The sequence below is a fragment of the Equus przewalskii genome, chromosome 6 (assembly GCF_037783145.1).
Source record: "Equus przewalskii isolate Varuska chromosome 6, EquPr2, whole genome shotgun sequence".
NCBI lineage: Eukaryota > Metazoa > Chordata > Mammalia > Perissodactyla > Equidae > Equus > Equus przewalskii.
Window position 1 is genome coordinate 28235171 of NC_091836.1, and position 24537 is coordinate 28259707.

Consider the following 24537-nt stretch of genomic DNA (forward strand, 5'->3'; position numbering starts at 1 on the left):
TTTGGCTCACCAGGCTGAACAGCTAATCCCTTGCAATAACAGCCCCTGGGAACAAGAGCAGAGACGAGCTCGAGCTCGGTTCACAAAGCAGCCAGAGTTTTAAGAGGAGGTGTGGGTGGAGAGTGCTGGTTTCCTGATGGGGACTCCCTCTTACCTGATGTCTCTGTTCACAGGCCCCACAGGAGCCCCCTCTTGTTTGAACTCACGGGTAAGTTGGCTAAGAGCTCATGAGGCCTTCTGAGCTCCTGTCAAGGGGAAACTTTCCTCAAAAAGTCAAGCCCAATCCCACCAGGCTCTTGCCCAAATCACAGAGAAAGAGGGAGAGAAAGAGAATTCCTGTCCTGGTCCGCAGGATGGGGACACGCCCCTCCCTCTTCCCCTGATAGAGTCTCCCAAACCCTGTGAGAACAGGTGATGAGGAGAAAAGAATAGGGAGGGCAAGAAGAAGCAGAGGAGGAAAACCGAGGGCTTCTGGTTATGGATCCAACCTCAATGCTGGCTGAGCCAGCTGCACTGGGAGGCCTCTGCTAGTCCCTGGAGTTCACGCACCTGTCTTCTGGAAGTCTGGGGAAAGATTCTGAGCCTTGGGAATAGGCCAACACAGAGCAGATGCTCAGAAAACCTTTGTGGATGGACAGATGGATGGATGAGTGGGTAGATGTGTGCAAGAAATAAAAGTTAGATGGATCCAAATGGAAAAATGGATGAATGGATGGGTAAAAGATGCGTGGATGATGGGTGAGTGGGTGAAGGGATGATGGATGAATGAATGGGTAGGTAGCTGGTAAACTGGATAAAATAATTTTTAAAAAGGAAGGGGAAAAGGGAGGAAGGGAGGGAGGAAGGAAGATAGGTGGGAAGGAGAGAGAGAAGAGGAAGGAAGAGAAAGGAAGGGAGGAGACAGACAGGTAGTAGGTAGGTAAGGGTGCTGATAAAAGTTCAGCAACTGGCTCTTCAAGGGTGAAAGCACTGGTTTGTAGTGTTTGTCAATTTCTCCCACCCTGGCCAGTTTCAAGCTACCAATGCAAGGTGTGCTGGGAAGAGACGCACACGATCGGCGCTCCTGAGCCCGTGTGAGCCAGCTCTGGCACGTCGTGGAGGATGGTGGGTGGTTGAGGTGGATGAATAGATTGTAGAAGGGAGACTAGAAAGACGGATGCTGGAGAATGCCACTCTCAGTTGTGCTGAGGAAAGAGAGCAGGTTCAAGGGATCTCAAGGCAATGGAAGACAAGGCGGATTTACCTCTTCCACGGGGCTTTCCCTCTGACCCAGCACACAGCGATCGCTCCCTCCTCTGAACCCCTGTAACATCCCTGTCTGTCCTACTCAGGCATTTAGCTCAGACCACCCGATGTTATTGATTACGCATTCATTCACACAGATTTCTCGAGCGTCCTTTCAAGTGCCAGGCTCCAAACAAGGGGCAGATCCCACAGACAGGAACAAGTCCCAGATCGTGCCATTGGGAGCTCACGGTCCAGTCAGAAAACAGACAGTGAGGCAATCCTTTGAATTTGGCGTGAACAATAAATGAGAGAAATACATGAGAGGGGCTTGGGCTGCCCAGAGGAGGGAGAGCCCAGGATGTGCTGAGAGAGACCTGTCTCTCCAGCCCGGCCGAGCGTGGCTCACTTCCTGTGCACAGAAGCATCCTCCCTGGCCAGACAGAGGCAACATTTGATTTGACTCAGCAGGTGTTTATTCGGTTGAATTCACAGTTGATGCTGGTTGACTGGTCTTTTGATCCTCCTGGACAGGGGCCCCAGACTCATCCCTCCCATGGGCGGCTGCTCCTTCGAAATGCCTGGTGCACAGTAGACTTTCCGGGGGATCCCCAGAATCCAAGGGCTGAAATGACCTCAGGGGAAGAAGCTAAAGAAACAACTCTCCTTCCAGGACTGACTCCAGCCCTCGCACCACTACCCTGAGCCCACCAGCCCTGGGGCTGAACTAAAGAGGAAAGGATTCCTACCCTGCAGAGCACCGAGGTCTGGGGTGGCCCTGAGAACCATTCATGGGAAAGTGATCGGCCCCAGAGCTCACCCCAACTCCTCACTCCAGCTCTGCCGTCCATGTCCATCAAAGGGGCTAGCTACCCTCAACCCCGTCTGCTGGGGTCCAGCCCCTCTCCAACCCCAAATCCAGTTGCACAGGTTCCACAAAAGGGCATTTCCTGGCGGCCCGCAGAGCCTACGTGTCACGTGCAAACTGGCAAAAAGCCCCCAAAGGCTGTCATATCCACCACTGTGGCTGAGGGGTCCTGGAAGCAGAAGAACCGCTTCATTTTTAAAGGACTTGAAAGAACGGGATCCTTTGAACTTCCTCAGTCACTCATCTCCCATCTTATCCAGTTCTCCCACTGGTCTAGCTTAAAGCCTTCCTGTTGCAACATTTCCCCCTATGCCAGGGGAAGGTGGGATTTGACTGGCTGCCAGCAACACCCCATCCCTCGCAAGGTTTAGCAGGTAAGAAGAGCTGGCAGATGTGGCTTCTAGAAAAGGACTCTTAGGAAGCAGGAGTGAATTCTGCCTCTTCAGACTAGGCATACCCTGCCAGCCAGCCCCCATGGGGTGCCTTCCTCCCACATGCATCTATCAGTCAACCCCAAGCGTCCTCCCAGGCTTCCTTCACGAGGCATTTCAAAGCCAGTCCCCTCCTGGAAGATGCCCTTGATTCAGCGGGTGGAGCCGCCTCACCCCCAACTGCTGAGGCCTGGCACACCTGAAGCCCTCACCAACCACCTTCCGATGAAAAAGGAGAAACTCCCCTGGCTTCCTTGGAATCCCAGGGTTGGGAGGGAGCAGTCAGCTGGTCCACTCCCTGCCTCTGAGCAAGACTGTATCTAGAACGGCTTCTAAAAGATCTGAAAGGAAAAAGATTTCACGATCTCTCTCAGCCATTCAGTCTCAAGCTTTAGGACTGTTCGCTGCAGGAAGTTCTTTGAGTCTAACTTAAACACTCTATAAATGATGGAGTTGGAGTTGAGGAACTGAGCATCTGGCCCTGCAAAGGACTTGATAAGGAGCAACCTTCTCCGGAGGGGAGGGCTCTTCCAGTCTTAGTGCTTGCACGGTTCGGTTGACTCCTTGGCGTCTCGGTCCTTTAGGAGTGCCTCCAGTCAGAGACAGCAGCAAGAAGGCTGTGGTGGTTCAAAACTTTATGGCAACAATAAGATTTCTGAAGTGGAATTTTCTCATTTCTGCTATCCAAATACTACAGAGTTTATGCTGAAATTGGAGGGGTTTTGATTACATATTAAGAAGAACTCTCTAGATTGAGCAGTACTGTTTCTGCTACTATGAATTCCCTTCTTGGAAGAACTTTTTAAAAAGGACCGATTTCCACCTCCTAGAATGTTTCCGGCCCCTCCCTGGGAGGGCGATGGAAGAGAAAGGAAAAAATATTGGTAGCACATCTCCAGTGGGCCGTGGTCCCAGCTCTGGGGCACAGAGAAAATAAGGTGCAGTCCCTAACCCTAAGGGACTGGGTCCCCCCAGATTCAAGTAACAGTCCTCTTACTCCCGCTGCGGGCACTGCCCTTTGCTCCTTCCAAGACTTCTGCCCCCAAAAGACACTGAATCTTACCTGTAGCTCTCAAGGGAGCAGAAGCAAGGCCAGGCTTCCCCAGAGGAAGGGGGTCAGGTCCGGATCTGACGGGATAACACTGACCTATGATGCTTTGTAAGGGGGAGGCCCACAGAGGGCTCTGCCATCCCCAAGTCCCTGGCTTGGCACCTTCCCAACACTTGCCTAGGACTCCAGACAAAATGCCACCGGATCAGGCTGACTTCTCCCCAAGGCTCCCCATTAACACCCATAAAGGAGGGTGTGACATTAGCTTTGTGTGTCAACTCTGCTGAGCTCTAATACTCAGTCATTTAATCAAACAGTAATCCAGGTGTTGCTGCGAAGTTATTTTGTAGATGTGGTTAACATTACAGCCAGTTGACTCTGAGTAAAGGAGATTACCCTCTATAATGCGGTTGGGCCTCATCAAATGAGTTGAAAGGCCTTAAGAGTAAAAACTGACGTTTCCCAGAGCAGAAGAAATTTGGCCTCGAATCTGTACCATCCAGCCCGAGTTCCTGCCAGCCTGCCCTCCAGATGTTGCCTTACCAGCCCCAACAACTGCATGAGCCAATTCCTTGAAACAAATCTCTGGGTATAAACATACACCCTTTTGGTTCTGTTTCTGTGCAGAATCCTGACCGATTCCTGCTGCAGCCCGGCTCTGGCCTCCCCGGAGCTCTGCCAGACTTTTTCGGTGAGAGAGTGGAACTGGCTCTGTGGGTGCCCCTGGATTGGGGTGACAGTATCAGGCGGTGGGGGGTGGGGTGAGTGGAGGAGCCCTAGGACTCAGTTGCTGTGTGAATTTGGGCAAGTTACTTAATCTCTCTGAGCCAGGTTCCTTGCCTACAAAAGGAGGCTAAACATAGTTCCCTGGCAGGCTGTTGAGGGATCAAGGAAGCGGCGATGGGGAAAAGGCCTGGACAGGCCCAGCTCAGAGAATGGCCCAACACGCTTCTGTTGACTCCATCACTTTCTTTACTCTGTTAGAGGAGGGATGGGACATGGGGAGGGGAACGGGCTGGGCTCCCTTCCCATTGCTGCAGCTGGGTGGGGCAAGGCCACCCTCTGCTCTTGGCTCTCCTCCACCAAGGCACCTTCCAGCTCTAGAATTCTGTGATTAGAGGCTTGCATCCTAAAATACGGAGAAGGGCAGTGAGAATCATAAGACTCGGAAAACAGAACCTGAGAGGAAAAGTCTAAAGGCAGCAGGATTCTTTAGCCAGGAGAAGGGGTGGCGTAAGAGGGTTATTTGACCAGTTTCTCTCCACCTCTCTAGAGGAGAAAATCCAAGGAAACAGGCTAACAGCGCAGCTAGAGGACTGACTGAAGTTAGACAGCAGGTGTGTGCCCCGCCAGACACAACACCTCCTCCTTTAGAAGCCTTTGGGGGGCGTGATTTGCAGACCTGCCTTGGGATAGGAAATGGACTGGATGACCTCTAGGTCTCCTCCTTGCTGTTTGCAATCTAGAAACTGATTTCACCAGACCGTGGAAGATAGGAGGAAGGAAAAAACACTGCGAGCAGACTGAACAGGTGTGGCGGGGGGCCGGGCAGCACTCCCCCGCCCAGCCCGTGGGGAGGCCCGGAGGTTATGAGGGCGAGCAGCTTGAGCCCCACGGAGCAGAGAGGGGGGCATGACCGGGAGAAGCCCGGGCTCTGGGCTTGCTCCTGAGACCTCTGAAGGCCCTTACTTCCACATCCCTTCCACTCAGACTGAACGTGAACCTGCCCGGTTCAGGCAGTGCTCATATCTCAGGGAGACATCAAGGAAAATGAGATGTGCTTCTTACCCTGAGGCTGCAGGAGGTAGCTGTCTCTCCCGAGGAGCATGCAGACCTGGCCTGTTCCCTCTCAGACCCCTCCTTCCTCCTCTTCGTCAGCAGAATAACAATGCCATGTACTACATTTTATTGAAGGCATACTGTCTACCAAGCACATTACATAAATCATCCCTAATCCCCCAATTCTCCCTGGTACATGGTACATGGTACAGGTAAGGAAACAGGAAACAGAGGCCCAGAGAGGAGAAGCAACTTCCCCAAAGTCACACAGCAGAGCTGGAACTCAGCCCTGTGCCGTCCATCCATGCCATCCGAACTTCACTAGCAACCAGTCAGATAACATTATCCCCATCCTACTGATGAGGAAATTAAGACTGAAAAGTTGAGCAACCTGTCCTCAGTCACTCAACCGTTCATCAGTGAAGCCAGGTATCCCGGCTCCCAAACCTGAACATTTCTCCCACTAAGTGAGGGTGGTGGAGGGCACCCCCCTCACTCTCTCATCCCCGGGGATGGAAGGAGTAAACCCCAGTGAAGGAGTAGGTCCCTGTGGGTGGTATGTCACCTGTCCATTGGACAGAACAGTAACAATAAATAGCATTATTGTCATTATGCATTTAGCACGCACCAGGCACTATGCTAAACGTCACAAGGATTACCTCCCTCAGTCCTCCCGTAATCTTACGAGGTGGGTACTGCCGTTCTCCCCACGTTACAAGGGAGGAAACAGACACCGAGAGGTTAAGGAACTTGCTCAAGGTCACAAGGTTAATAAGTAGCAGAACTGGGTTTTGAACTCCGTATAAAGTAACTCCAGAACCCTCCTTCTAATCCCTTAAACTATGCTGGTCATTTTTTCCTTCTGAGCAGAGCATGCTAACTGATTTTAGAGTCTGACAGCTACCTTTCGATGTCTCTAAAAATTCTTTCCACATCTTCCATGTTTTTCCAGTCTTGGCTCCTGGAAAGTTCTTCCACAGCCTGTCTCATCACCCCATGGCCACCCCTGCCCCCAGCCTGGCTCAGAGATGGGAGGTCCCTCCCCAGGAGAGGGCTGTGAGGTCAGAATCTGCTCTCCCGGCCCTGCCGAGGCCGGACTCCCTGGGTATGGCCTCACCCGTGGGCACAGCCGGGCCCAGAACCTGAACCAGAGCCAGACCCAGATCCCTGACCAGAACTAGAGCCACAACCAGAACTAGACCCGGCCCCAGAGCCAGAGTCAGACCCAGAGCCAGAACCAGAGCCAGATCCAGCCCAGAGCCCGATCCAGCCCCAGAGTCAGAAGCTGAACCAGAGCCAGACCCAGACCAAGAGTCAGAACCAGAGCCAGAGCCAGAGCCAGACCCAGCCCCAGCCCCAGCCCCAGCCCCAGCCCCAGCCCCAGAGCCACAACCACAACCAGAGCCAGAGCCAGAGCCCTCCCTGAAAGGCAAAAGGGGCAGAGGAGGCTGCCTAACCCCACCGAGGCAGAAGGCGTGAGTCACATGAAGGAGACAAGCCAGCTCCGCCTGAGTCACTGCCCAGCCTGCGGGCTCTGGGGAGGGAGGACCGGTGGGGGAGGAAGAAGGAAACCGAGAGGGGCACTCAGGCACCAGCTGGGCGCCATCCTACCCAAACCCTGTGCAGCCCAGAGGAGGCCGGCCCCGCCCACCTTGGGGTCGCCCTGATCCCCCCTGGGGGAGGGGTGCACAGGGAGGCTGGGCATGGCAGCTTCTGGCAGGGGAGCTCTTGGGCTCTCCAGGCCTGATCTGCTGGGTAGACCCACCCCTCACACCCAGAGTCTAACCAGACTGAACCTCCTGCAGTTCCCAGAGGCCCCGCCAATGAGCACTCACCCCGGGGCTGTTTCACATGCTTCTCCTTTGCCACTCCACCCACCTTGGGTCTTAGCTTCTTTGGCGTTTCCTCCAAGCATCACCCCCTCACCCCAATCCAGGCTGAGTGACCCCTCCCTGTGCCCTCCCAGCTCCTCCTAGTGCCTTAGTAGCTGCCCTGGTCACACTGCACTGTAACCATCTGTTACTCCACTTCCATCACCAGGCCGTGAGTCCAGGTCACCTCTGCGGCCACAGTGTCTCACATGGTGCCCAGCACACAGTGGGTGCAGGATAAATACCTGTTGAGAAAATAGATGTGTGAAACAGAACAAGAGAGAGAGCAGACTGTAGGCATCTTGTGGGTCCTGCCCCAAGGCCCAAGGTTTCCGGAGCAGTGCCAGGCGCTCAGCCGACAACAAATCAGGGTACAACGGCTGAGATGCCAACAGCAACTGTGAGGCAGTTACCCCAGCAGAAGGCAGGGTGGGGCAGGGTGGCTCCAGAAAGCACGGGGGCCAGGCTGCAGGGCTGGGAAGTCAGCTCAAATTTCCCTCGAATCTGACAGTTTTCAGGGAAGCCAGGTAGAGGAGACATGTCAGAGCAAAGGCAGCCTGTCCAGCCTGTTACAGTGCTGACACTTAGACGGCAATGCAGAGGAGCAGACTGCCTCCTCCCGCAGGCAACATCAGGGAGCAGAGCTGGGGTAGCAAGAGAGGAGGAGAGAGATGTGAAGCGGTGCCTTCCATAACCTCCCCAAAGCAGGGTGCTTACGTGCAGCCACAGCTTCAAGATGACACCCTAGTTTTTGATTTGCATTTCCCTAATCATTAGTGATGTTGAACATCTTTTCATGTGCCTGTTGGCCATCTGTATATCTTCTTTAAAAATAAGTCTCTAGGGGGCCAGCCCAGTGGCATAGTGGTTAAGTTTACGAGCTCCACCCCAGGGGCTGGGGTTCACTGGTTCGGATCCTGGGCATGGACTTATGCACCACTTGTCAAGCCATGCCGTGGTGGCATCCCACATAGAAGAACTAGAAGGACTTACAACTAGGATATAAAACTATGTACTGGGGCTTTGGGGAGAAATAAAAATAAAAGTCAATCTGTTCATATCTTCTACCCATTTTTTGATTGGGTTATTCATTTTTTTGTTGTTGAGTTGTATGAGTTCTTTATATATTTTGGATGTTAACCCCTTATCAGATACATGAATTGCAAATATTTTCTCCCAGTTAGTGGGTTGTCTTTTTGTTTTGTTGATGGTTTCCTTTGCCATGCAGAAGCTTTTAGTTTGAGGTAGTCCTATTTGTTTATTTTTCTTTTGTTTGCCTTTCCTTGCCTTGCCTTGAGGAGAGATGATATTTGAAAAGATGCTGCCAAGACCAATGTCAAAGGACGTACTGCTTGTTTTCTTCTAGGAGTTTTATGGTTTCACATCTTACATTTGAAGTCTGTAATCCATTTTGAGTTCATCTTTGTGTATGGTATGAGATAATGCTCTACTTTCATTCTTTTGCATGTGGCTGTCCAGTTTTTCCAGCACCATTTCTTGAAGAGACTTTCCTTTCTCCATTGTATGTTCTTGGCTCCTTTGTCGGAAATTTGGCGGTTACCAGAGGGGGAGTGGGTGGGGGAGGGTGAAAGGTACAGTGAGGGATGGCAGCTAGAGTATTGGGGGTGAACACAACACAGTCTATACAGAAGTCGAAATATAATGATGTACACCTGAAATCTATATAACCTTATAAACCAGTGTAACCTCAATTTAAAAAAGAAAGACAGAAAGAAATGGTTAAAAAAAAAAAAAAGATAACGCCCTGACTCAGACCTCAGCCACCAGAGGCACTGAGCAGAAAGGACGATGGAGCCGGGAGGGAAGGGGGCTCGCCAGGCAGGTGGAAAGGAGAATGAAAAGAGAGCTGCAGGAAGGATGAAGCAGAGCGAGAAGGCGACACAGCGAGAACTAGAGCGAGCGAGCGAGCGACAGGAAGAGGGGGGCGGATCAAATGGAGAAAGCGCACGTCAAAATGTATCTCCCAGCCTGCAAAACCCTCTCCCCAACATTGTCTCTCATGAAAGCAAACAGCTCCGTGAGGTATAATTATCCTTTTCTTTCCTTTTATTTTATTTCACTTTTTATTACAGAAAACTTCAAAAATACACAAAGTAAACATAATAGGATAATTTAAACCCTCATGTACCCATCACCGGGCTTCAACAATAATCACGCTGCGCCGTACTCCTTTCACTAGATTTTCACCCACTCAATTTGGATTATTCCTTGACATTACTATTTTTTAGGAAAATTTACGTACTTGAAAATGTACAAATATTAGCTGTATAATGTTGATAAATGTTTAGATCCAAGTTACTCACATCTCTATTATAGTACAGTAAATTACTATCTCACCAGAAAATTCTCTCATGTTCCTTTGCAGTCCATCCCATCACCCACCTCCATCCCAAACTCATCAAATTTCTAACTGTGGATTTGTTTTGCTTTCTCTAGAACTTCACGCACAACACAATACGTCCTCTTGAGCGTCTTGCTTCTTTCTCTCAGCAAGTTGCTGTTGAGATCCGTCTATCCTGATGCTTATGTAAGTAGTTTCTTTTAAACTGCTGACTAGTGTTCCAGAGAGTGAATGTGTCAGAATCTGTCTAGTGATTCTTCTCCTGTTGATGAGCATTTGGGCTGTTGGCGGCAAATGACTATTGTAAATAAAGCTTCCATGAACATTTGTTTCTGTGGACATATGTTTTCATTTCTCTTGGATAAATACCTAGGAGTGGAATCAGCTAGTCAAAGAGTAGGGGCAGGCTTAACTTTATCAGAACCTGTCAAAACTTTTTCCTGAGTCATCACACTGTTTTGCATTCCCACCAGCCGAGTGTGTATTCCAGTTGCTCTACAGTCTTGTCAACATTTTGTTGTTGTCAGGCTTTTAAAATTTAGTCCTTCTAGTCAGTGTAGCCAGTGTGCAGTGGTCGTAATTCGCATTGCTGTATTGACTAATGATGGCAGCAATGTTTCATGTGCTTATTGGCATGCTCTTGTCTTCTTCCGTGAAGTGTCTGTTCAAGTGTTTTGCCCACTTTTAATGCAGTTGCTTCTCTTTTTGTTATTGAATCATAGGAGTTCTTTATATATTCTGGTAACAAGTTCTCTGTCAGATACATGTTTTCTGAATATTTTCTCCAAATCTGTGGCCTGCCTATTAATTTTCTTAATGGTATCCTTTTATCAGATTTACTAAGGCACAATTTACATAAGATCCACCAATTTTAAGGGTACAGTTCAATGAGTTTTTGACAAATGTGTACAGTCATGTAGCCACCATAAAAAGCATTATATAGAACATTTCCATCACTGCACAAAGTTCTCTTGTGCTCCTCTGTTTTGAACTCCACACCCCCAGCTCCTGGAAATCACTGATCTGCTTTCTGGAACTACAGTTTGCTTTTCTGGAATTTGGTATGAATAGAATCTTGCAGTACGTAATCTTTTACATCTGGCTTCTCTCACTTAGCATAACGTGGAGATTCATCCATGTCGTTGCCTGTATAAGCTGTTCCCTATTATTGATGAATAGTATTCCATTGTATGAATCTCCCACAATTTATCCATTCGCCACTTGATGAATATTTGCATATTTCCATTTGCAGCTAATATAGATAAAGCTGTTATGAATATTTATGTAAACATCTTTGTGCGTTTATTTTTATTTCCCCTGGGTAAATGGCTAGGAGCAGTTTTTCGGGTCATATAATATGTGTAACTCTATAAGCAGCTATCGAACAGTTTTCCAAAGTGGCTATGCCATTTTGCATTCCCACCAACTCACAGGACTTCCAGTTGCTCCTCTTCCGCGAACACACTGTATAATCAGCCTTTATACATCTTAGGCATTCTAGTGGTTGTATAGTGCTGTCTCAGTGTGATTTTAATTTGTGTTTATCTAGTGACTAATGATGCTGAGCTTCTTTTCATGTGCTTATTTGCCAATTGTTTACATTTATTGGCGAAACGTCTCTCCAAATCTTTTGCCCAGTTTTTAATCAGGTTATTTGTCTTCTTCTTGAGTGGGAAGAGTGGTTTTTTAATATTCTGGATCCAAGTCCTATAGGATAGGTTAGATACATGTTTTGCAAATATTTTCTATCCCATTGTGGCTTGTCTTTTCATTTTCTTAGCTATTTCTTTTAAAAAGCAAAAGGTTTTCATTTTGATGAAGTCCAATATATTGATTTTTTTTTTTCTTGTAGGGGGTCATGCTTTCTTTCTGTGTCTTATCTAAAAAATCTTGGCTAACCCAGGTCACAAAGATTTTAGGTCTTTAACGCACCATTTCAAGTTAATTGTTTTTTTATGGTACAAGACAAGGGTCTTTTGTTGTTATTATTATTTAGACATCCAATTGTTTCAGCACCAATTGTTGAAAAGACTGTTAATTTCCTCCACTGAATTACCTTGGCACTTCTGTGAAAAATCAATTAACCATGTAGGTATAACTCTATTTCTGAACTCTCTATTCTGTTTTACTGATCTAAATGTCTATTCCATACCATAATATACTGACTTAATTACTGTAATTTTATTGTAAGTCTTGAAACCAGGTAGTAATTCCTCCAAATTTCTTCCTTGTTTTTCAGAACTTTTTTAGCTGTTGTAGCCCTTAGCATTTCTATATGAATTTTAGAATCAGCTTGGCAATTTCTCAAAAAACTTGCTGAGCTTTTGACTGGCAGTACAGTAAATCTGTAGATCACTTTGGGGAGAATTGACATCTTAACAATGTCACGTCTTCTGGTCCATGAACATGGCATATCTCTGTTTTTTTAGATTTTCTTTAATTTCTCCCAGCAGCATTTTGTGGTTTTCAATGTACTTTATAAGTTTTGCTAATTTGTCCCTAAATATTTCACATTTTTATGCTATTGTAAATGTTATTTTTAATATAAATTCCCAGTTGTTAGTTTCTAGTATATAGAAATACAAATAATTTTTGTATATTGAACTTGTATTCTGCAACGTTAAACTCACATATTAGTTCTAGTACCTTAGCTTTTTTGTAGATTTCTTAAGATTTTCCAGATAGACAATCATGTTGGCTATAAATTTAAAAAATTTTGAATCTTCCCTTCAAAACAACATGCCTTTTATTTCTTCCTTTTTTTTTTTTTTTGGTATTATTGCATTGGCTAGGACCTCCAGTACACTGTTGAACAGAAATAGTTAAAACAGGGGGTTGGGGATGGGGGAAATGGGTGAAGGTAGTCAAAAGGTACAAACTTCCAGCTACAGTATGAATAAATTGGGAGTGTGATGTACAGCTTGGTGACTATACTTGATAATACTGTACTGCATATTTGAAAATTGCTAAAAATAATCTTAAAAGTTCTTATCACAAGAAAAAAGTTATAACAATGTGAGGTGATGGATGTTAATTAAACATTGTGGTGATCATTTTGCAATATATACATTTATCAAATCATTGTGTGGTACACCTTAAACTAAAACAATGTTGTATGTCAATCGTATCCCAATAAAACTAGGCGGGAATATAGTTAGAACAGACTTCCTTGCCTTGTTCCTGATCTGAGAGGGAAAACATTGAGTCTCTCACCAGTAAGTATGACGTTAGCTGTAGGGTTTTTGTAGATGTCCATTTTCCAGGTTATGTAAGTTCCCTTCTGTTGCTAGTTTGCCAAGATTTTATCATGAATCTATGTTGAATTTTGTCAAAAACTTCCTCTGCATCAATTGACATGATCATATTTTTTTCTTTTAAGACTTTTTACATGATGCGTTGGCTTCCTATTTAGTTTCCTATTGCTGTTGTAACAAATTTACTGGCTTAAAAACAAACAAATTGATTATCTTACCATTCTGGAGGTCTGAAGTCCAAAATGGGTCTCCCCAGGCTAAAGTCAAGATGTCAACAGGACTGCATTTCTTCTGGATGCTCCAGGAGAGAGTCCATTTTCTTGCCTTTTCCAGCTTCTAGCAGCTCCCCACATTCCTTGCATCATGGCCTCTTTCCATCTTCAGTGCCAGCAACGGCATCCCTTGGATCTCTGCCTGCATCATCACACCTCCTTCTCTGACTCTGACTTGCCGGTTTCTCTCTTCCACATTAAGAACCCTTGTGGTTACACTGGATCCAGCCACATAATTCAGAATCTCCTCATCTCAAAATCCTTAACTTACTCACATCTGCAAAATCTCGTCTGCTACGTAAAGTGGCACATTCTCAGGCTCTGGGATTAGAAAATGGATATTCTACCTACCACATGTGATAAGTATAGGATGACTTTTGCATATTAAAACAACCTTGAATTCCTGGGATAAAGGCTATTTTTGGCTATGGTTTATTATCCTTTTTATATACCGCTGAATTTTCTTTGCTAAAATTTTAAGTATTTCTGTATCTGTGTTCTGGTTTTGTTTTTTTTTTTTTTTTTGAGGAAGATTAACCCTGAGCTAACATCTGCTGCCAATCCTCTTTTTGCTGAGGAAGGCTGGCCCTGAGCTAACATCCGTGCCCATCTTCCTCTAATTTATATGTGGGACACCTGCCACAGCATGACTTGGCAAGCGGTGCCATGTCCGCACCTGGGATCCGAACTGGCGAACCCCTGGCCGCCGAAGCAGAACATGTGCACTTAACTGCTGCACCACCAGGCCGGCCCCGGTCTGTATCTGTGTTCTTGTGGGATGGTGGTTTGTAGTTTTGGCACCTTTCTTTTTTCCCCTTATAATGTCTTTGGTTTGGGTATCTAGGTAATGCTGACCTCCTAAAATAAGTTTGGAAATATTCCCCAAAAACGGTTTTTGTAGAATTGCTGTTGTTTTTTCCTTAAATGTTTAGTGGAATCACTGGTCTACCCGAACTGGCTTGTACTGACTTATAAGAGTCTATTGTTGGGGGCTGGCCCCGTGGCAGAGTGGTTAAGTTCTCACGCTCCGATTCGGTGGCCCAGGGTTTCCTGGTCACTGGTTGGGATCCTGGGAGCAGACATGGCACCGCTCGTCAGGCCATGCTGAGACAGCATCCCACATGCCACAACTAGAAGGACCCACAACTAAAATATACAGCTATGTACTGGGTGGGTTTGGGGAGAAAAAGCAGAAGAAAAAAAAAAAAGAGGATTGGCAAGAGACGTTAGTTCAGGTGCCAATCTTTAAAAACAAACAAACAAACAAACAAATCTATTGTTAAATTTTTAAGAATTTTGTGAACCAGTTGTCAAACTCAGCCGTTATTAAAAATTAAATAAATTTCACTTAAAACAAAGGTAATAAATACTGAATAAGTACTCATCACTTCTTAAATATTTTTGCTACATTTTATTAATATCAGTGTTCTTGAGGATATTTATGACTATCTTATCTGTATAGCTCCATGATCAGTGATGTCACATTGGTAATGTCACATTGGCAAATACTACAGCCCAGGGGCATTTTTTCCTGCTCTGGAGAGGCAGGTGTAAAACATTTACAGCATACCAAAGAGTTGAATTCACTAGTGAAGCCATCTGGTCCTGGAGTTTTCTTTATAAGAAGGTTTTTTTTAAAACTATGACTTCAATTTATTTAATAGATACAGGGATATTTGAGTTATTTCTTATTGTGTGACCTTTGTAGTTCATGTTTCAAGGAATACGTCCATTTCATCGAACTTGCCAAGTTTATTGGCATATAGTTATTTATAATATTCCCTTAGGTTTTTTAAATAGCTATAGGATCTGTGAGGACATCCTGTCTTTCATTCCTGATATGGGTCATTTGCATTTTCCCTCTATTTTCCTGATCAGTCAAGCTAGAGTTTTATCAATTGTATTGATCTTTCTGTGGTGTGAGCCCTACAATGAAGGCCTGATATTATGTGCTGCCTTGACGTCTAGTGAAGTCAGGAGGGCTTCATCTGGCCTTACCCCCTGTTCCCCTCCCCTCTACTCTTGTGGATAAGGTCCTCTATCCAAATAACCCACTTTATCAAGAGAACCAGGTGCAGTTTTTGCTTATTTCTGAATAGCAGGTTTCAGTTTCCCTGCCAGCCCATGGAATTATTCAAACATGCCAATCACATCCTGGGAACTGTGGGGCACCTCATTTTCTTGGTACCACAAACCCTGCCTCCCAACAGCCCCTGGTTATTCACTCTGTTCCCAAGTGCAACCCCTACGTGGCCCCGCATGGCATGCAGTGTCCTCCTCCCCTGGCTGTGAGCATACGTGACTAATAAACTCCTATCAATTGCATCCATCTGGTACCAGGTGTTGTGTGTTCCCCCATCCCCCTTAACTGAAGGCCACAATCCCTCCCTCACCAACTCAGCGAATAGGAGGCAATCAAAATACTTTGCAAAGAATAACCTCTGGGTTTCTTGGATTTTTATCTCCTTTTATTTCACTGATTTCTGCTCTCGTCTTTCCTATTTCCTTCATGGAGTTTAATTGGATTTAATTTTTTCTTCTTTTTCTAGTTTCATTTGGTAGAAGTTCAGATGATTGATTTGAGGACATTTTTTTCTAGCATAAGCATTTAATGCTGCATATTTATATCTAAGCACTGTTTTAGGTGCATCCCACAATTTTTGATACGTTGTATGTGTGCATTTTTTATTCAGTTCAAACATTTTCTAATTATCATTTTGATTTGATTTATGTGGAAGCCTATTGCCTAATTTTCAAATATTTGGGAGATTTTTTAGATATGTGTTGGTTATCGATTTCTACTTTTATTTCATTTTGGTCAGAGAACATACTTCGTATGATTTCAAACTTCTTAAACATACTGAGACTGGTTTTATGGCCCAGAATGTGGTCTAACTTGGTAAATCTTCCCCGTATGCTTGAAAAGAATGTGTATTTTGCTGTTGTTGGGTGGGATGCTCTACAGATGTCAACTAGATCAAATTGATTGCTGCTGTTGTGCAAGTTTTCTATACCCTTACTGATATTCGATTTGTTCTATCAGTTGCTGAGAGAGGAGAGTTGAAAACTATGACTATAATTGTGAATTTATCTGTTTCTTCTTTCAGGTCTATCAGTTTTTGCTTTATATAGTTTTAAATGCTGTTATTAAATGTATAAACATATAGGATTGTTATGTCCTATTGGTTATTTGATCCCTTTTTCATTATGAAACATTTCTTTTTCTTCCTGGTAATATTCCTTGCTATGAAGTCTACTTTGACCCATATTAATATAGCCAGCCCAGATTTCTTTTGATTAGAGTTTGCATGGCAAATATCTTCCCATTCTTTTACTTTTGATCTCTCTGTGTATTTATATTTAGTGCATGTCTTGTAAATAGCATGTAGCTGAGTCTTGCTTTTTTATCCAACTTGACAATCTCTGCCATTTAACTGGAGTGTTTAGACCATTTAGATTTAATGTAATTATCACTATTGCTGGGTACAAACCTACCCCTTGCTATTTGCTTTTTATTAGTCCCATTTGTTCTGTGCTCATTTTGTCCCTTTTTTCTGCCTTCTTTGGGATTAATCAGATTTTTGAGGATTTCTTTTTAATCTCCACAAGTGGCACATCAGCTTTTCTCTTTATTTTATTTTCAGTGGCTGTTCTAGACTTTATAATGTATTATTTTCAGTGCTCTTCATTCCATTTTGTAGATCCAAATTTCCATCTAGAATGATTTTCCTTCTGCCTAAGACTTTCCTTTAAATTTCTTTGCAATGCAGTTCTGCTGACAATGAATTCTTTCATATTCTGTTTGTCTGAAAAGCCTTCATTTCATCTTCATTTTTAAAAGATACTTCACTTGGTATAGAATTCTAGGATGCAGGCATTTTTTTTTTATTTATTTGTTTTTTCTTGCAGTACTTTAAAGATGTCACTCTCTTGTCTCCTGACTTATGTATTTTCGATGAGAAGTCTGCTGCCATTCTTATCTTTGTTCTCTGTACACAATTTGTCTTTTTTCTCTGCCTGCTTTGAGATTTTCTCTTATTACAGGTTTTCAGAAATTTGATTATAACGTGCCTTGATGTAGTTTTCTTTATTTTTATTCTAATTGGGTTTGTTGAGCTTTTTGGATCTGTGGGTTTAGACTTTTTAGCAAATTTGAGAACATTTTAGCCACGAATTTTTCAAACACTATTTTTCTGTCTCTCTCCCCCTTTCTCTCCCTATGAGACTCCAATTAAATGTATATTAGACTGATGGACATTGTTCCACATATCATTGAATCTCTGTTCATTTTTTTCCCAGTATTTTTCTCTCTATCCTTCATTTTGGATAGTTTATGGATTTGGATCATCAAGTTCATTGATCCTTTTTTCTGCAGTGTCTAATCTACTATTAGTCCCTTCCAATGTATTTTTTTACTTCAAATATATATTTCCATCTCTAGAAGTTCCACTTTGGTGTTTTTATATTATCCATTTCTCCCACATTATGTTCATGTTTTCCTCTACCTTCTTGAACCTATGAAGCATATTTATAATAGCTCTTCTAATATACATTAGCTAATTTTATTGTATTTGTTTTTCTATTGGTTGATTTAGCTCCTAATAGGGGTCATAGTTTTCTAATTCGTTATATGCTTGGAAATTTTTTTTTTAAAGATTTTTTTTTTCCTTTTTCTCCCCAAAGACCCCCAATACATAGTTGTATATTCTTCGTTGTGGGTCCTTCTAGTTGTGGCATGTGGGACGCTGCCTCAGTGTGGTTTGATGAACAGTGCCATGTCCACGCCCAGGATTCAAACCCACGGAACACTGGGCCACCTGCAGCGGAGCACGTGAACTTAACCACTCAGCCACAGGGCCAGCCCTGGAAATTTTTATTAAATGCTGGGTGTTGTAAATTTTATGTGTTGGGTGCTAGATTGTATTGTGTCCATTTTCATAGTGTTGGACCTTATTCTGGTGCACTAAGTGACTTTTAATCAGTTGGAGCCTCTCAAACCACGTGTTTAAGCTTCTTTAAAGTGGGTCCACAGCAGCCTTCAGACTAGATAGCTCCACTCCTAAGGCAACACCCTTCTCAGCATTCTACCCAATGTCCCATGGATTCTAAGGTCTCTCAATTCTGGTGGTGGGAATACAAGTTCCAAGTTCAGTGTGGGTTCCAGAAATTGTTTTGCTCACTCCTTTCTGGTCATCGTTTCCCCAGCTTTGAGTCATTTCTTCTCACATATTGTAGATAATAGCCAGTCAAAGACTCAGGGGACACCTCTGCAGATCACAGAAAGAGCTCTGTCTCTTTCTGTGTCGCTTCCTCCTCTTTGGTACCCTGCCTGCAAGTTCAGCACCCTGGCTTCCCTGAGCTCCAGCCCCTTCCTCCTCAATTCATTGAGACCACCGGGCTCGGTTTGGCCTCTCTCTCCCTGTTCTGTGACCTGGAAACTGCCTCCAGGCAATAAGCTGAGGTATTTGCAAGGCTCACTTCATTTGTTTCCCTTCTCTCAAGGATCACAGCCTCGTCCTAACTGTTGCCTAATATCTGGAAAACAGTGTATCACATATTTTGTGCAGTGTTTTAGTCAGTGATGATGGAACAGTAAATCTGGTTCCTGTTACTCCACCATGCTAAAAGCAGAAGTGTTTATTGATGAGCAAAGCTTATTTTTTATTTTAGTGAAGACTAATTTATCATTTTTTTCTTTTATGGTTATTGACTTCTGAGTCTTGTTTAAGATGTCTTTGTCTACCTCTGGGTCTCAAAAATATTCTCTCCCATGCTTGTTTAAAAAAAAATTTATGGTTTTATCTGCTATATTTAGGTCTATGATCCAACCCTAATTTTTTGAAATACGGTATAAAGTTCAGGAGAGAAGTCTCATTTTTTTTCCTGGATAAAGATGTCCAGCTGTTTCAGTGCCGTTTGTTGAAAGAGTTTCTGTTTTCCATAGAATTGCTTTGATACGTCTGTCCAAAATCAATTAATTATGTGAGTGCAAGTCTATCGCTAGAATCTCTGTTGTATTTCATTGATCTATATGTCTATCCTTATGTCAATGCAACACTATCTTGATTACTGTAGCTGTATAGTCTTAAAGTATTCTGTTATAAATTCTTCAGCTTTGTTTTTCTTTTTTCTATTTTGGTCCTTTAAACTTCCATAAAAATTTCAGAATAAACCTATAAAATGCTACCAGCAAAGCATTCTAGGATTATGATTGGAATTACATTACATCTACAGATTAATTTGACAAGAATTACGTCTTATCAATGTTGAGTCCTCCAATTCATAAATATTGTATATCCCTACATTTATCTAGGTCTTCCTTAATCTCATCCAACAATGTTTTATAATTTTCAGTGCACAGTTCTTGCATATCTTCTGTTAAAAACTTTTCTAAGTATTTTGTTATTTATAATACTGTTGTAATTGGAATTTTTTTCAAATCATTTGCTGCTAGTATGTAGAAATATAATTCATATGTATATATTTACCTTGTGTCCTGCAACCTTGCTAAATTCACTTATTAGTTCTAGTAAGGTTTTCATCCACATAAACCATCACATCATCTGTGAAAACATACTGTTTTATTTCTTCCTTGCCAATATTTGTCTTTTATTTCTTTTTCTTGCTTTGTCACAATGACTATGATCTCCAGTACAAAGCTGAACAGTGGTGAAAGTAGACATCCTTGCCTTTTTCTTGATTTTATGGGGAAAATATTCAGTCTTTTGCCAGTAAGGATGATTTTAGCTATAGGTTTCATATAATGCCCTTTATCAGATTGAGAAAGTTTCTTGTTTTCCTAGTTTTCTGAGAGTTTTTATCATAAATGGGTGAAATTTTGTTAAATGCTTTTAGTGCATTTATTGAGATAATCATATGAATTTTCTTCTTTATTCTGTAAATCAAGCGGATTATAATAACTGATTTACAAATATGAAATGGAACAAAACCTATATAGTCGGACATGTGATACATTTTACATACTATTGGATCCAACTTGTGAATATTTTTGTAAAGATTTTTGTATATATATTTATGAGAGATATTGGACTATAATTTTCTTTTCTTGTCTTTGTCAAATTTTGGTCTCACAGTTATGTTGGACCCATTTAAAGAGTTAAGTGTTCCTTCTTACTACATTTTCTGAGAGACTTTGTGTATTTCTTCCCTAAATGTTTGATAAACTCACTAGTGAAACCATCTGGGCCTGGAATTTCCTTTGTAGAGAGGTTCTATACAACAAATTCAATGTAAGCAATAGATATAGGACTATTTTTACTTTCTAACTCATTTTATGTCTGTTTTTGTAGGTTGTGTTTTACAATTTGTCCATTTCATGTAGGTGGTCAAATTTATTGGCATAAAGTTGTTCATAATATTCCCTTGTCATTCTTTTGACATTCTGTAGACTCTGTGGTGATATTCCCTCTATAAGTCCACATACTTGGAATTGATATTTTTTCTTTTTCTTGATCTGTCTTGCTGGAAATTTATCAAATTTATTAATATTTTCCCCAAAAAAACAACTTTTGATTTCATTATTTTTCTTTATCATTTGTTTTCTATTTTACTGATTCTGCTCTTTATTATTTCCTTCTTTCTCCTTATTTTCAGTTTAATTTCCTCCTCTCTTTCTTGCTTTTGAAGGTGAAAACTTAGATGATTGATTTTAAGCCATTCTTCTCAGCTAGTAGAAGAATTTAAAACTGTAAATGTTTGCTTAAGTACTGCATTGGCTGCATCCCACAAATTTTATATGTTGTATTTTCATTATTATTTAGTTCAAAATACTTTTTAATTTCCCTTTTAGTTTTTACTTTAACCTCTGAGTGATTTAAAGCTGTATTATTTAATTTACAATTATTTGGAAATTTTCTAAATATCTTATTGATTTCTATATTAATTCCATTTTGGTCAGAAAACATACTCTATAATTTTTCAATCTTTTGACATTTAATGGAGACTTGTTATTTTGTCTAGCATATGATCTATCTTGGTGAATGTTCTGTGTGCACTTGGGGAAAAAAAGTGTATCCAGCAATTGTTGTGTGTAGTATTCTGTAAATGTCAATTCAATCAAGGGAGTCAATAGTGTCATTCAGATCTTCCATATTCCAACTGAATTTTTGTCCTGTTACTCCAACAATTACTGAGAAAGGGGTGATAAAATCTGCCAGTTATGATTGTGAATTTGTCTCTTTCTCTCTTTTGTTCTGTCAGTTTTTGCTTCATGTATTTTGAAGCTCTGTTATTAGATTTTAGTACAGATTATAATTATTATGCTTTCTTAATGTATTGATCCTTTTATCATTATGAAATGTCCCATTTATTTCTGGTAATACTGTTTGTCTTGAGGTCTATCTTGTCCCGTATTAATATAGTCACTCCAGCTTTCTTATGAGTTGTGTTTGAATGGTGTACCAATCAGAGTTCTAACAGAAATGGAGCCTACTGGAGATCTACATGTATAGCAATATCTATCTTTATCTGTCTACCTATTTATCTATATCAAGAGAGATTGATTTATCTGTATCAAGAGAGATTTATCTATATCTAGAGAGATTGAGAGAGATTTATTTCAAGCAATTGGTTTATATTATTGTGGGGGCTGGAGAGTCTGAAATCTGTTGGGTGGGGCAGCCCAGTGGTCTGGAAACTCTCAGGCAGGATCTGAAGCTGTAGTTCATGGACAGAATTTCTTCTTCCTCTGGGAAACATTAATTTTGCTCCTAAGGCAGTTGATTACATAAAGCCCACCCAGATTATGGAGGATAATCTACTTAAAGTCATCTGACTGTAGATGTTAACCACATCTATAAAATACCTACAGGGAAATACCTGGATTAGTGTTTAATTGAATAACTGGGCACTTTAGCCTAGTGAAACTGACACACAAAGCTAACTATCACAAATGGTAGACCTTCTACTTTCAAACTGTTTTTATCTTTGTATTTAAAGTACCTCTCATAATCAGCACATACCTGGATCCTACTTCTTTGTCCAGTTGGACAGTCTATATCATTTAATTAAAGTGTTTAATTCATCAATTTTATCAACAATTCATCAAACAATGTTTGATGTAACTATTGATAGATGTGAGTGTAGGTCTGTCACTTCCTATTTGTTTCATCTGGTTTCTTGTTCATTTGTTCTTCCTTTCCTGACTTCTTTGAAATTAATCAAACATCTTCTAACATTTTATTTTGATTCTTCTATTAGTTTTTGGCTATATTTCTTTGCATCTTTAGGGGTTGTTCCAAGTATTACAATATGCATCTTTAACTTACTACCACATACTTAGAGTTAATATTGTACTGCTTCAGTTAAAATATAGGAATCTTGCAATTAAATAGTTCCATTTATATGTATCTCCATACTTTGCACTGCTTTTATCATATATATTAGTCTACATATATCAAAACCCCCAATACACTATAATTTTTGCTTTAAATAATCATGTGTCTTTCAAAGAATTTAAGAGAAGAAAGGAAAAAGTACATATAGTCTTTTATATTTACCCACACTCCTATCATGTCTGATGACCTTTCTTTTCCCTGTAAATCTAAGTTACCATCTGGTGTCATTTCCCTTCATCCTGAAAGACTTCCTTTCATATTTCTTGTCGTGTAGGCGAGATGATAATGAATTCTCTTGGTTTGTATCTTAAAATTTATTTTCTTTTTGTCTTCGTTGTTGAAGGCAGTTTTGCTGAATATAGAATTCTGAGTTGGCAGGTTTTTGATGGTTTTTTCCTTTCAGCATTTTGAAAATGCTGCTCGATGGTGCCCTGGCCGTCATCCTTTATGAGAAGTTGGCCATACTGTGTCATTGTTCCTTTCTGGATTCTTTTGGTACATTCTCTTTACCTTTAATTTTACCGGTTTGATTATCACGTGACTAGGTGTGGTTTTTCTATTATTTCTATGTATTATTATCTTGCTCATGGTTCACTGAGCTTCTTGGATCTCTAAGTTGATGTCTTTCACTAAATTTGTCAAGTTTTGAGCCATTTTTTCTTCAATGTTTCTCTGACCCATTCTCTCTCTCCTCTTCTTCCTGGACTCCAGGTGCATTCGTCTTAGACTACTTGATGTCCCATAAACCTCTGAGGTGCTCTTCATTTTTCTTTAATATTTTTCTCTTTGCCCTTCAGATAGAATAATTTCCATTGGTCTATCTACAAGTTCACTAACTCTGTTTTCTGCCATCTCCAATCTGCTGTAAGCCCATTCAGTAAACGTTTTATTTCAGTTTTTGTAACTTTCACCTCTAGAATTTCCACTTGGTTCTTTTATTATAGTGTTTATTTTTCTGCTAAGATTTCCAATTTGTTCACTCATCATCTACATATTTTCCTTTAATTTCTCAAACATACTTATAACAGCTGCTTTAAAATCATTGTCTGCTAATTCCAACATCTGAATCATCTCAGGGTTGGGGGGTCAATAAACTGCTTTTTTTTTTTTTTTGAGGAAGATTAGCTGTGAGCTAACTACTGCCAATCCTCCTCTTTTTGCTGAGGAAGACTGGCCCTGAGCTAACATCCATGCCCATCTTCCTCTACCTCATATGTGGGATGCCTACCACAGCATGGCATACCAAGTGGTGCCATGTCCGCACCCAGGATCCGAACTGGCAAACCCCAGACCACCAAAAGCGGAACATTCAAACTTAACCACTGCACCACCGAGCCAGCCCCTAAACTGCTTTTTAAAATTGAGTATGGGTCATGTTTTCCTGTTTCTTTGCATGTCTACTAAGTTCTGATTAGATACTGAACATTTTGTATAATATGTTATAGTGACTGTGGATTCTGTTATATTTCTTTGAAGGATAATTTTTATTATAGCTGTCACTTAACTTGGCTGGACTCAAAATCCAAACTCTGGGGGCTGGCCTCATGTCCAAGTGGTTAAAGTTCTGTGCACTCCACTTCAGCAGCCCAGGTTTATGGGTTCAGATCTTGGGCGTGGACCTACTCCACTCATCAGCCATGCTGTGGACGCATCCCACATATGAAAAATAGAGGAAGATTGGCACAGATGTTAGCTCAGGGTGAATCTTCCTCACCAAAAAAAAAAATCCAAACTCTGCCTCCTAGATGCTGAGCAACGTCTGAAATCTTTACTCTGTTTTTTCAGCTTCTAGCTAAGACTTGAGCAGGTTTTATATAGAGATTTGGGGGTTCGCCCTCTCTGCAGTTCCCTCCCTTCCAGGCCCCTGTCAATTTTTCTGGTTGCTCTGCCCTGACACCTCAAACTACTAAGGCTGCAGATTCTACCACTGGATCCACATGGGTATTAGGGTATCCCCTCAGAAAATGGCTGCAAATTCGCAAGTCTCACTCCTTGCAGTTCAGTTTTCTAAGGGTAGATGCCCTTTCAGTTTCTGTCTGCTTTTGGTCATTCTCCAATGTCTTTTTTTC

The 24537-nt window shown here is 42.2% G+C and overlaps 1 protein-coding gene across 2 annotated transcripts in view; it reads right to left on the bottom strand.

The window, feature by feature from the left end:
• TRIM29 (tripartite motif containing 29) overlaps window positions 1-13391 on the bottom strand; it is a 49422-nt gene extending 36031 nt beyond the window's left edge. The window contains exon 1 of one of the 2 annotated variants that reach the window (XM_070623317.1): window positions 13059-13391. The gene's annotated coding sequence lies outside the window, so the exon portion shown is untranslated. Of the gene's footprint in view, window positions 1-3586; window positions 3774-13058 lie in introns of those variants that run through there. The other variant, XM_070623316.1, reaches the window with a different exon arrangement.
• Between the last annotated feature and the right edge of the window lie 11146 nt (window positions 13392-24537).